The sequence below is a fragment of the Anser brachyrhynchus genome (genome assembly GCF_964034855.1).
Source record: "Anser brachyrhynchus genome assembly, chromosome: 4".
Taxonomy (NCBI): Eukaryota; Metazoa; Chordata; class Aves; order Anseriformes; family Anatidae; genus Anser; species Anser brachyrhynchus.
In genome coordinates this window covers 64,500,961-64,515,689 of record NC_137698.1, presented here as the reverse complement: position 1 = coordinate 64,515,689, position 14,729 = coordinate 64,500,961, and the positions used below count along the sequence as shown (strand labels likewise).

General features: G+C 37.9%; 1 long non-coding RNA gene across 1 annotated transcript in view; it reads right to left on the bottom strand.

Annotated features, from left to right (window-relative positions):
- Positions 1-14,111, bottom strand: part of LOC308194270 — a 31,376-nt gene extending 17,265 nt beyond the window's left edge. Inside the window, exons 1-3 of the long non-coding RNA XR_013950412.1 lie at positions 13,058-14,111; positions 11,532-11,633; positions 9,968-10,038 (exon numbers count right to left, since the gene is read on the bottom strand). This is a non-coding gene — a long non-coding RNA (uncharacterized lncRNA). The remainder of the gene's footprint in view (positions 1-9,967; positions 10,039-11,531; positions 11,634-13,057) is intronic.
- Positions 14,112-14,729: the final 618 nt, after the last annotated feature.

The window sequence follows — 14,729 nt, the reverse complement described above, 5'->3', positions numbered from 1 at the left end:
ATAATCACCCCCAATTAGTCTCAAAAAGACTACCAGTTGTATTAGGAGTTGACATACTCTATCATCCAAAAGTGAGAAGCTATGTAAAATTTTGAAATTATTCCCTAATATCTGTCCTGCTGAAAAGAACACTAGTTGTCTTTGTAGCAGGATGTTCAAAAGTATTAATATTTCTCCTAAGACTCTAAGGTTGCACTATTTAATCAGATTTTTCTTGACATCTAAATATACATTTGCATGATTATCTCCTGCTATGGAAACATAATTTTCATTCTAGAACCATGAATTTAACTCAAGCCTATCAAAATGCTTAATAAACATAATTTCTATGTAACTACCTGAAATAATACTGGAAAGCCTTCAATATTGAACACCGAAGTTAGAAAACAGAATTAAGTTGATTATATAATGTTTGCATTGCCACCTACTTATTTAATTGAATACTCCTTTTTTTCAGAAAACCTAAAATTCCTTAAGTACACATTTGGATGCTAGATTCAATGAGCAACAATTCAAAAATGTATTTAATCTTTTTTTTTCTTTGCTACCCACTTTTCAAACTTAGCTCAAAGTACAGAATATTAGTTTCCTCAAATATATCCCAGGAGTTTTTTCTTATGCTATACTGAATTTTGCAAACCTAAATCCATCTTCACAGTGTCTCCAGTATTCCCTGGTAGCTCAGAACGGGGCAATCTGACATACCTACCTCAGCTGGTGTCCAAATTCCAGGTCAATTGCACTAGGTCTAGCTGGGATAACATTAACTTTCTTCATAGAAACCTGGACAGTGCTATGTTTTGGCTTTGTAACTAAACAGTGTTGATAACACACCAGCATTTTGGCTATTGCTGACCAGTGCTTGAACAGCACCAAGGCTTTCTCTTTTCCCTACTCCCTCCATCCCCCACCCAAAAAGTATGCTGAGGGTACACAAGAGACTGAGAGCAAAAACAGCTGGGTATTCTGATCTGAATGGACCAAAGGGATAGTCCATACTGTATAATGCCATGCTCAGCAATAAAAGTGTGGCAGCAGAAGAAAAGGTGGAAGATTTTGTCTTCCAAGGTAGCCTTTGTTCAGAGACTGGTTGGCCACTAGTCTGTGTATGGGAGGAAGTGAGAGACTGCATTTGAGTCATTTGTTGTTTGGGGTTTTTGTTTGTTTCTGTTTGCTGTTTGTTTTCATTTTTCCTTCTCTTATTAAACTGTCTTTATCTCAGCTCATAAGTTTTCTCATTTCTGTTCTTCCCATTCTCACATGCATCTCACAAGGGGGTGGGGAGTAAGTGAGTGGCTGTGTGGGTACTTGGCTGCTGGCTGGGGTCAACTCACCACATAAAACTATTGGATGATGTGAGAGCTATTACAGGACCACTTTTCCACACATGCCCACATGAACTATAGTAATGTCGAACTGGCATAACATTTCTCCCACAGCATGTTCTACATTCTGTTCCTCTGCTTGACCACATTAGTGACCCCTGTTGGCCACTCTTCTTGAGCTTCCTTTCCATGAAGTCAAGAGTTGAAGTTGTCCAGTTTTTTAAGGAACGGGACAGAATTCACTCACCAAGAGGTGGAAGCGTTCTAGATTTCACAGTATAGACATCTGCCAGTGAGGCCTAAAAATCTTTAGGGGGGGAGAAAGAGGTTTAATGTATTGGAAACTAAATACAATTAGCCCAAACTTGAGGACTGAATTCTATGAGCCCTTAATACTGAGAAGATCCAGATACATTCCAGTAAATACTGGAATCTAGGTCTGTAACAACCACAGAACCTGGCAATGCCAGCTACTGTGCAGCAGAGACACAGACTATTAGAGATATATATTAAAGTATTCTATACAGGTAATTTGCATCAAAACTTTTGATTTGTTTTATTTTAACCAAAGGCTTAAAAAACAAAAAAAAATTGTTTGCTGCTATCTAGATCTGACTGTAATTTTTGTCAATCACCACTTCAAAATTTTCAATTTTTTTGGAAAGTCACAACAAATGTTCAAAATACACTAATAACTCCAATAATCTGGCAGGTAGCCATTAGATCTGGCTCATATCTTCATAGTCAGGAAAAATCCCAACTGTTTTCATTCTTAAACTATTTTAAAATCTAGACATCAATAGCTCCATTCCATATCACAGTGCTTTGCAGTATACGGGATTTTGGACATGGGAAAAAAAAATTAGAAAACAAAGACCTCCTATTTCTACCCTCTCAGTTTTAAAATATACATTACTATAACAATTTCTTCAAAACTCTTTTCATGCATAAAGATTAGGCTGTACATCTGGGAGACACCTAGTAGGACATTACTGATGCACTTCCTAAAACTACTCCAATGAGTGAACAAATTTGAAAACTATGAACCGCTGAAACAAAATATATTAGCAGAAAACAAGGTTAAATCCCTTAAGTACTTCTTCATACTGACTAACTCAGCTGGTTTAATGCCAAGTGAAAGATAATAATACTATAAAAGTAGTATAGATCTATTTTTTTTATTTATTTATTTTTTAAATGAGGGAAACCTGTATTTATTCAAGATTCATAATTCATTTTTTGATTTGCAAGAGGAACTGGAATCAGCACCACATAAAAGTGATCTAATGAAAGTTTCTGGGTCTGTCAACTTACATAATAAAGAAGCAAGGCTTGCAAGAGAAGGTAACACCTTTTATTATGCCAATATTTCCTCCTTCTATGTGCCATACTTCTCTAACATCCTTAACTACCATAGCTACAACAATGTTTATACAACAAATGAAAGTTTTTTTTTTTTTTATTGATAACTAAGATTTACTAAGATTATTGTAGGAGCAGAGGGATAGGGACAGATTCAGTATATGTGCAACTATAATCAAATACTTTCTTTAATACAAAATTCCCCATTGATTTCTGCATGCATAGTGCCACTAACAAGTCTGAAAAACAGACACAAACAGAAAAAAATAAAAATTAAAATTAAAATTAAACCCTCTCATTAATAGAACCAGAGAATAGTAGAATACTTAAAATTCCCCCAGATCCAAATGCTTTCTTCTTTGAGGGCTTAGAGATACCACAGGCCAGAAAGAGTACAGTTTTCTTGGCATTTAACATAGTGTATTAATTGCTCTTATAAAGGATGTGGGGTATAGAAAGGCCTCCAGATCAGCAGCTTATTTCAAAAGGAATAGTTGAAATATCATATTGCTGGCTTGGAAGACTTACTTGCGAACTGCTGTTTTGCAACAGACTGTTTTTGGTAAGTAAACCAGCTATGAAGAGGGAAAAAAATAGAACTGAGAACTCAAGCTGATGTGGAACAGCATGAGTGTGAAAGTTCGGTCAGTACATACAGTGCCGCTGCTTCATTTAAAGAAGAAAACAGCACATGGGGAAACTCTCCTCTTTGCCCATCAAAGCACTTCATATATTCACAGTGTGAATTTACACAAATATTTATGTAATGAAGTACAGCAGAGCAGTAGCAGTTAATATTTGTTACATTCCAACAGAAAAAATGAAAAGGTAGCATGGACTAAAACTAGCCTCCCGTGATCAGGCCATCTCCCTGTTTTATTCCTACTTATTTTATTGCAAAGTTTTTCATAATGTCCCAGACACCTTTCACTTTTTCCTCCTTTGGCACAATCAAGAAAAACAGATATAGAAAAAATGACCCAGTCTATGGCCAAAAGGTAGCCTCAGGGTTTTGGTTGCTTTTTTGTATTTGTACATCTTTTTAAAACAATGAGAAAAAGATTTACAAATGGGAAGTGAATGTTCAGTGACATAAACAACTTATAAAAATCATATTAGTTAATAAATTTCTTTAAAAGAAGTGCTGTATCTTTTGTATTTGTTAAGAAATTCAGCCTGCATCATGGACCTGTAGTTCCTTTTTCATTATCAGGGGATAATATAATTGATTTTGCATGAACCTTTAAGAATTACTATTTCCTGTTCAGTGGTTTTATTTTCTATTTGATAATGAAACACCCATAAAATTTCAAGTTTTATTGGGGAGAAGGGGTTTAGTACTAGCACCTGGCAACTATATGAAATGCATACTCAACTAAGGATTAAAAATCAGCATTCCTGCATTTTTTTTTTTCCAGTCTGCCATTTATCCATGGGGTCATGGAGATCAGCCTGCAAACAGGCGGCGGAGGTGAGTGCGAGCAGAAAAAGGCTCCAGAGCAGCTGCTCGAGAAACTATCTTACAGATGGAGGTGGCTGCAGCTGAGACTTCCTACAAACCTCTTTAGCTTTGAGCTGGGGGCACTTGGGTTTGTAGCCAATGAACCTTCTGAAGAAAATCAAAACAAAAGAAAAAAAATCATAAAACATGCATTCTAATAGATCAGATCTGCTGAGATGTAGTTTATTAGCATCTATTATTAATATAATTGAAGAAAAAAGACAGAAAAGCAATTACAGACAGCTTCTTGTACACGTTCATAGACAGTTCTTAAAAGCAGATATAATGAACTCTGCTCTCCATCACTCCTACCATGTGGGGCTCAATGTAACTATAAAACTGTTGACAATATATAAAAATAAACTTTGTAAAGAAGATGTCTTCTGCTTACCTGCCCTAAATATTCAACACACAAATAAATAGATTGTGCAACATTTTATATGAGAAGGGATAATAAGAAACATATACAGGAGTGGATAATTTTTAAGCTTTCTGCTAATTGTTTGTTTGTGTTTATTTCCAGAGTTTTTTGTGTTTTTTACCTGTGCAACCCATGGCATCTATTTTCCAAGTCCTCAAGAACTCAGTTTTATTTTAATCACAGATAGAAGACTGTGTTGTTTTCAAAAACAAAGGTTTACACTGAATCTTTTATGTTATACGCCTTTCTACTCCTGTGGCCGAGTACCTTGCAGTTATTATCACTTATTTGTTCAAGTGGTGAGGAAATATTAAATATCACAAATTCTCAGCAGAGACTGGACAATAATTATCAACAGATGGCTGGCAGTAGGGTTTTGAGAGAGAGAGAAAGAAATTTCTCTTCCTTCCAAAAAACCCCTCTATAAGAAGACCTAAGCAGTTCATTGGTCACAGTTTAGGTTAAAATCAAATTTAAGTTAGCTAACTTAGCACCTTAGCTCCTGCTTATTTAGCTGTGATGAGCAAAGCACAAATGCTGTGCCTCCTGCCTTTCTCATGATGATGATATTTTGCATTTGGAGAACCCAATAACTTCTCGTAATTTACTCTGCTATTAAAAATAATACCACTGTTGGATAAATAGCCATGTACAATTTTGCAACACTGTCTTAAGTTTCCATAACTATGCAGCTTAAAAGACTCCCCAGAAGATGTGGAAACATTCAGCAGGACAGATCGTCCACCAAAGTTACTGATGAATTTGGGATAATTTATTCCAGGCTCTCTTTACATATGATATACTTTGTTTTCATACAAAACATGTAGCTAATCACACCACTAGGCCTTGAGCTATCTGCTTCACAAATCAGCCCTTCCCTAAATGTTTTAAGGCTTGTCTGGTTTGCAAACTTCAGGAAAAAGTAAAGACAGTAAAAATCATCTAACTACCCATCATAATCAATTTTCATTTGCCCTGTGTATATGGAGGACTCCATCTGGGTATTGCACTCCAGGCCCTTCAGTTAGAAACACTATAGAAGACCCAGAAAATTAATTCATAAGACTAAATCCAAGGGATCTCTCCTTGTGTTTCATCAAAGCAAAAAAATAAATAAATAAATAAATAAAAGATAATAAAAACACAAAAATAAAAGCCACACATATGTATTTTCTCTTATTAAATCTGGTCCTTATTTGTGAGTTGCTGCAGAGAAAAGTGCATTAGAGGCCATTATAGGAAGAGGACTTCTGTCCAGGCCTGGCCTCCATCTGTCCCTCCCACAGGGAGGTGTCACTGGTAAGCCTGGCCTGATCTGGTCCTGGCTTTGGCTGTGGCACAGGCCCCGGCTTCCAGGCCTTGACCTGCCACCACAGGGAACCCTGCCACTCCTGGCCCCCTGGGAACCCAGAGCTCCCTGCAGCCCTCAGAATTATTTAGTTTTAAGGTCTTTGATGAACACGGGATTTGGTCCCCAAACTCGCCTTCACTTCTTCCAAAGTTTGAGATGCGCTAGGAAAAGCACGAAGGGCCTTCTCATGTACACAACTGAACAACAGAAAATGCTACTGGTAGGAGGTGGATTTGCAATAAAATCCACCAGGACTGAAGGAAGTAATGTGAATTTTCATTCCTACACACAAACAAGTGATCCCTGTAGAGCATTTTGTTCCTTGCCAGTCTTGTTTCACACGGAGAAAACAGCCTGTAGATTAGCAAAAGCTGGATGCCGCATCCAGGACACAGCAATGTGACATGAGGAAAAGCATCATCACACAGTATGGACAGTGGAGGTGTAATGGAATTGTTGACAAATGAAAAAAAATATCATGAATGCCATCTCCAGCACTGAAACAGATAATAACAAATGAGTAAAGAAGAAAATTTCAGTTGGTACTGATATTATTTGGAATACCACAATCAAATACTCACTGTCTGGCACATGCTTTTTCTTCTGCTTAATGTTTATAAAATTTAGACATTTACTTTCTGTTAAAAAAAAAAGTTTTCACAGATGGTATAGGAAACAACCCTAAGTTTTGTTTGCTATCCTTAAGAAAATATTAGTAGATTATGTTATTAGAATACCTTGAGTTCTGGTATTTTTATTATGTAGTATGATTTGAAATGCCAAACAGTAAAGTGTGGATGCCCATTATATCATTTAGAAAATATGGTACCATCTTTTAACAAATTTTTCTTCTTCAAAACTACCTCAGGAATAGTAATTGCTCCAAAGCAATTTGAGACGAAAGTTTTTCATGGTGAGCGTGACAGAGCATTGGAACAGGCTGCCCAGGGGGGTTGTGGAGTTTCCTTCTCTGGAGACATTCAAAACCCGCCTGGACACGCTCCTGTGTGATGTGATCTAAGTGTTCCTGCTCTGGTAGGGGGATTGGACTAGATGATCTTTCAACGTCCCTTCCAATCCCCAACATTCTGTGATTTTGTGATTCTATGACCCTTATATTACTTATTTTGTATGGACAGCCCACACAACAACTCCCAAATCATTGCAGGAATTCAGTTGTATTTTTTCAAATTACTGAAAATAAGTTCCTGAAGTGCACTCCTACTTGTCAACAGCTTTGCCACACAGCATCACACAAAGTATTGCTCTGAAGCTGCCTGGGAGATGGCAGCATTTTGCCTTCCCCAGCCCCAGGTGTCCAGCACTGTGCTCTACTCACACCTGCAAGTCCCTTTGCTGAGACACCCCAGAGCCATTGCTCTCCATATGGGAAGTCTGATCAGAGCAGTGGACACTTTCTAAGACATCCTGCACGCAGCAGCAGCTACCACGCCATATCCACATGTGTATTCACAGCAATAGCTACCACCCTTTTGTGCCCATGGTCTGGCAGAACCAAAGTGCACATGACCAGCCAGGCCTTCCAAGGCCTCACGGGTCCCCCATTTGCCTCACTTATGTTCACCACAGGGTGGGTATTGAAACTGCAGCTGACTTCCAGTCCTTGCCCACCCAGGAGCAAAGAAGAGTTGACAGCAGGAGCTGCAAGCCCTCGTAATGCATTGTAATCAGTAAAGTAGTCTGCATTACCAAGATTAGCCGGCTTTGCAGCACCCACCTCTCCCACCTGGGGCAGATCTGAGGAGCATGTCATCCAGAGCACCTCAGGTCTTCAGGAAGTCAGCCTTTGGTTTTCTTTCTCTGTTGCATTCACCTCATGCTTTGTGGAATTAGGCAACTTTTATTTAACAAAACACAACAAAAAATCTGAATTTTGTATTAATCAGAATTACAAGGAGCTTTTTTACCAAGTACAATTATTCTCTTGCAGAGTCAGATTGGGGACATAAGCACTACACCTGTTAGGCTGGTAGTCTAAGGGTGACAATCATTTTAAGATACAATTTTAGACATAGTGGCTGAAATATGTGTTGATTAAAATCCACATGACATTAACATCAAAACAAAAATAAAATAAAACTCAAAGTCAAGGTCAAGCTTAGGTAAAACCCTCTTCAGTTGTTTCGTGCTTTGTAAACAAGACTAACAAAAGGAGATTCCCTTCTCTCCCTCATTTTATGAGAAACCACTGAAAACGTAAAATCTACCTGCTTTTCTTGCAAAAGCATTGCATGCCCTTCTGCAAAACAATATAGATGATGTATTACTGTGGATCGATAACAGAACTGTATCAGTAAAGTTTAAGTACCTCTGAAGTTTTACAGTTAGAGCATAAGAAGTCAAAAATCAGTAACCAAGTAACATTCAACAAATGAAAAATTCAATCAACTTATATACGGGATCAAATTTTTTTTGAAAGATAAGATTTTTTTATATTTTTTTTGATTTGAAAGATCTCAGTAAATAATGTGTCAACACACAGTGGCTATCAAACCACACTTTGGGCAGGTCTGAAAAAGTCTCAATAACATTTTGTGTTAAATTTAATTTTTTTGAATATGTCACAGAATCATTTATTCTTGCTTTCTTCTAAGTATCGTAACCTCAAATGAAATGTTAACTTTTTTTTTTAATCAGCAGTTTTTCCCTAGCTGATGTAATAAAAGGAGTTTTCATATTTTTATTTAAAAAAAAAAAAAACAGTTTTAAAATGTTCTTTAATCACTTAGTTTGGTATTTTTACACGTGTTTCAATAAAAAAGTTCTATCCAATGAATTCTCTTCTAAAAACACTAGTAACTTTGGAATTTGAAGGTCATATGGTTAAATGAAATGCTTGTTGCACTGACCAGGGAGGGTGGAATAAGCAGATGTGAGCAGTAGCAGATAAAAGCTGCACATTCTGGGCTTTATGCAAGCACCCTGCACACATACACACACTCAAACATGGATTTGGACTAGAAATGGCCAAAATCCCTGCCTGAGGCAAACCAGCCAGGCCTGGAAGGTTTTTCCCTTTCACATAAAAATAGTAATAATGAATAAAAATATTTGGAAGGCCTCCAATGCCTCATACAGCATAATTTCTGTTTCTCTTCCCCATGTATACCCACAGGCTTGCTCCAGCTCTATGGTCCCTGTTCTCCCTGGTTTCTCACCACTCTTCATATTTGCACCACTATGAATGAAAAGCAACATTCTGAGTTTTAAGTGCAAAGGAAATCTGTGTTCTTAATGTCTTCTTACCTTTTCTTGGGGTGCTACATTTCATCACTCAAACAAAGATCCCATTAAGGGCAGCAGCGTCATCCCACACTTTGGACATGAGGCTTGGAGTTAGGTCACTTTTGTATGTGTGTTTCCCCCATTGCCTCATGTGACCTTAGGCAATTAAAGCAGTATCTGGTACCTCAGTTTCTCATTGTGCTAAACCCTGAAGGAAACATTACTGGGCCAATCGCCATTGAGATCAAAGAACAGTTTGCACAAAGCAGGAATCCAGTACCTGAATCCTAAATTGCAGCTGAACAAGTTCACCTTTCTTCTAAAACTGGAGGCAACTAAATATTCCAGCTGCCCCCCTAGGTGACCTGGAAGCTCTTAAAAGAGGCCCATTTCACACATTCTCCAAACTGAAGAGCTGCATAGCCGTTTCCTGCCTCAACTTGATCAGTATTCAGATACCATCCACATAACACCTCTTGAACAGATCACCCTCCTCTGGATAGAAAACTTGTGTGGGCACCCTCCAAGGTAGAGAAGAGCACTGGACACAGACTAGCATTTTTCTAGGCAAATGCTCCAGCATCCATTACCATCCATATTTGTACTTCAGAAGAAAGAAGGCTGCTTCTGCTGACTTTTCTTTTTTTTTTTAAAGTAGACACTAGCACTAATAAGAGGACTGGATACCTATTTGCAGTCCTAAGTAAGACAGTAAGACTTCTTAGTGTTATAGCAAGGCAAGGTTTCAGGCTACCCTCCACCTCCGTGTTCCTTATTGTATTTCCTTTGTGTTTGCTGATGAGATGGAGATGTCATTCTCAGGTGTTTCATGCTGTCAAAGAGTTGAACAGAGAGTTAAATGTTAGCAGGGAGTCCAGCAGGATCCTGGGCTTTTCTGCAGAGCCGTAGGAGCACAAAAACTCCCCAGTGATGAGTCAAATTTTCCAGAACCTAACTCAATATCAACATCCAGCACGTATAACAGAAAAGTGAAACTCCCTGAATGTGGACAGAAAAACATAACCACATAACACTCTGACTTAGAATATGTGATTTTTTCCTCTACCATCTAACCCCAGTGACAATAAGGTCCTGTTACCTCCTCACAGCTACAGTTTTATCTGTACAGCTACAGCTGAACCACAGGCATCAATATAATCATGAGTCCTAACTGAAGAGATAGACATTTGGTTTGTGGGGCTGCCATGCTGGTTCAGCTAATGTCTCAAAATACGATAATTTTCTCAACTTCATGTTGAACACAAGATAGTGCCTGAACATTGGAACTAGACAAAGTCCAGCAACCATCTTAAAAGATGTGACAAAACTCTGAACTAAAAATAAATTAGAACTCCTTATAAAAGCATTGTAAATTTTAGCTAGGCCATCTGAGCCAGGCCATAGCTATCCAGCTATCAGGCAGGCAGATTTTGCTACTCTTCCATGACTCCAGTCCTATAATGGTGATTAACTACAAAAATGAAAGGCAAATTGGTATGAGTATTAATGCCTCATGATGGATATAATCGCTGTTTCTGTGTCTTATTTCTAGCATGAACTAGAATGCCAACTAGATTGTCCTGTGTAGCTCAAATGGGGAATGAAACCAGCTGCTTTCTTCATCTATGAGAACCACAAAGGTCCATATAAACACATGACAACCTATAGGACTGTAAATGCATTATTCTTCAGGGCTTGAATAAATCTTCATGTTTAAAATAGAATTAGGCATTTTCCAAACATGCATTCATAAATGATTCCTGTTTAATCAGGAAATGAACAATCAGTAGGGATTCTGTAAATTAGCAAAAAGAAAAAATAACGTGAGAATAAACTTAATACAACAAAGCATATGTGCTGCTCTGACTTCAAAACTCTTCTGTGAACGTGTGACATATTCTCTATAGATGCTTACACAAAGAAATATTGAGTGCTGTCCATGATTCTGTTTAACTACCATTAAAAAGCCATTATTGAATAACACAAACAGCTTAGTTTCACCTCCTCTAAGGTTGGCGTTGTTCTTGGTGAGGTTGTGTGTGTGTATTTTTTTATTTTTTTTTTAAGTCTGAAAAGAGGACAAGACACAGCTATACTGTGTGGCTGCTGGACAGGAGGTGCCATTGTGGCTACCAGAGTTTTATTTATCCTTAACCCTAAGAAGCAGTCCTTTAACCAATAGCCTTCTCTATTGCCTTTCCACTGGAAATTTAGCACCATACTTTGCCCTATTCCCAGGACAGTTTTTAATGGCTGTTTCTTGTTACAGAGAAAAAGCTTCTTCTGAGTTGGTCATGTTCCAGTGCTACAAGTAACAGCACTTACCAGGGACTTAAACTGCAACTGTTTGATGCTCAAAGAAGATCCACTGGTACTGGCAAGTCTTCATGGCAGCTTGCTGGTGTTGCTTAGACGAATGATTCATTTCTGAAATAGTCAAGTGGGAAAAGAAAAATACAAAAAATAATAATTAAAAAAAAATTGTATGTTGGAAAAGAAAAGAGTTTTTGTCACTTGCTTTAGACATCTAATCTAATTTTCAACATATGTATACAGTAATAGTTCTAACACGATTAGCAAAGTGTCATAAAGACACAGTTCCTGAGCAGTTTTAAACGCGCCTGCACACACACACACACACAGCTGGCAGAATCCGTTATTATCAGAGTGAATAACATTAATCATTTTTAATGGTCAATCTGTTACAAAGAAGTTCTAACTGATTACTTGTGTAAAAGAAAATAAACATCATGCATACAAATCTTGTTTCTAAAAAACTGAATCACTTTTGTCAGGTATTTAACTTAAACCAGCAAAACAGACCATCAAGAAGGCAGCATTTAAATGGATGCCTGCAGCGATGGCCAGTCAATGGCCTCTTTATTTGTTAAAGATGGATTATTTTAAATAAATTACGGAGCACTTTCACTGAATAAACAGAGTCTCAGTGGCTGTGGCATGCTATACATGCTTAATTGAGCCACAGAAATCCTAAATGACTACTGAGCTGTGTAATCGCCTTTGATTTTGCTGATAGGACCTGATTCTTTAGGCAAAAACCAAGCCATTGAGGGCTGAAAAGCAACCCTACCTTGAGGAAAATAGAAAGTTTAATCTGGAATATATACTTATAATATTTCGGAAACCACAGGGATGGAGTGTTCCAATAACTGAACACAAGGCAGCTTCAGAAGTGAACGATCTGCGTGTCATTTTTATTTGAGCTTGATATGTTAAATGTCCCAAATGTTTATGTTGTGTAAGCCCACTTAAACATTGCAAAGTGCAACAGATTCATTGGCAAAATAAAAAGTATAGCTTTTTCAATCTTGCTTGCTGTCTTTTCGCATTGATATAGCACATAATGCTCACGCATGTACCCAGGGGTTTTCTTAAGTAATGGTGTAATTCGACCGCTTTTGGGAAACCTGTTAACGTGATTTGTTTTGAGTGCTACCTATAGGATGAAGTAAAATATTAGGTCAGAAATCAGGAAAAGATACTTTAACCCTTTCTGATCATAGTGTTTTTTTCAAGATTGTGTACTATTAACTCCGTAAGTCATAAGTCCTCATGTCACTTGGCCAACAAAAAATCCCATCTGAAATAAGTCTATATTTAGTGCACAAAACTTGCAGGATGGGATCCTTCTTCTGACATAAATGAATCCTGAGCTAATGACATTTCGAATTCATTTTGACACAAGTCATTACCTTAAATAGTATTATTTCCATTTGTTAGTTTCTCTGGAAAACAATTTGACACTGAGAGTCAGTTTGAAAGCTACTTTGAACAACAAGCAATTAAAAGATAAATTATTATTGTTAGGCACTTCAGTAATGGTTGTGTACCTGGATTTTCTCTGAAGAATTTCAACACCTACAGCTTTTTTCACTAGGTAAGTGCAAAACTGCTTAGCTGTGAAATGCTTGTATTTCTAGCAGAGCACAATGAGCTGCATTTGCAGTTTCCACAATTACACTGTATATTTGGAAAAAAAAGAAAAAAAAAAAAAAGATATATGAGTTTAACCATGCTGGTGAAGCATATGCCAGCAAACTTCCAATTAGAACTGATAATTATAAAAAAAAAAAAAAAAAAAAAAAAAAAAAAAAAAGTTTTATCCATTCATACACTAGCTTATCCAATAATCCCAGAAAATACATAATATTAGCTATTCTACAGGATTCCTATGAGCCCTGTGCCATTTTTGAAAATAAGACCAGTCTGCTTGAGTATCCCAAACCGGACAACTAAGGATGCTCATCAGGCTGAAAAGGTTTGGGCAAAGCAACTGAGCTGCTCCTCTATGATTTCTGGAACTTGGAGAAAGATGGAGTAGAGGAATTTGAAGACGCCCTTGGTGCAGTTGTGATTATTCACTTGGTATTTTTCTTAACAGATAACAACAGACAAGATCCCACTCTCATGAATGTCAGCCCTTCCTGGTAGGAAACAGCCTGAAGTTTTGCCTGCTGCCTGGGCCAGAGCAGCACAGCAGGGATGACACAGGGAGCAAGCACAGCTGCCACAGCTCTGCTTAGCATCTTGGCACCACTTTCTCAGGGAGAGAAGAAAACACTTAATGCTGCTCCCCATTGAGTGGGTTTTAGTGGAATTAATGAGAAAACAGATCTGGTGCTCATAGCTGTGTTGGCTTGTGAACATAACAATGGGAAAAATACCCTGAATATGAGAAAGCTTTGCAAGTGCAGAAGGCTCTGCAGGTCTTTCTCAGGCTATTCATACCAAATTGGGGCACAATTATTTCTGTTTTCTTTATCAGTATGCTTTTTTTCTTTTTGCCACAGAGACACATTCTCAGGAGGTCACAAACCATGTAGGAACTGTGTGGCAAAAGTGGGTGTAAAATTCAAATTCCTACACAACTAAGCTTAGTGCCATGCAGCCATTCCCCATGCCATCCCAGGGATTACAGGTTCATGTGGCAGCAGATGACCAAATGTGGGAACCTTCCATCCTATGAGTCCTATGGGAATAGCATTTATGCCCATGAAGTCCAGAGCTGAACTGAATTGACACTCCTATTTCCTTGGTGGCTTCAAACATAATTTAAAGTAATTTGGAATGGTTTCCCATAGGGCCTTTTAAGATATATTTTTTTTCTGTTAAATATGGCTGCATGCTAACCAGTAACCCTTTTGACTTTGCATGAAGTCAACTCATAGAGACATCTGGTGGGATTCAAACATTCAAGCACTTTTTATGGATCCCCTTGGCCAGTGAGCACAGCATCCTATAGGGACATTCATGGAGAGAATCCCTGTGCTCTCTCCATGGGCCAGAAGGGTTCAAATAATGAAGACACTGCTGACATATCTGTTTAGGAGAGATTTGCAGAAACAGGAGAGAGAATGGTCATATCTCACATGAGAAATCTAGGCAGATCTAAAGGCAATACGAAACAGAGACCTGCAAGTGGTCCGCATATGTGTAAGGAGAAATATGATATAATTGGTTAACTGAGACTTACCTAAATCAGGAAACAGGCTTGAACATTAA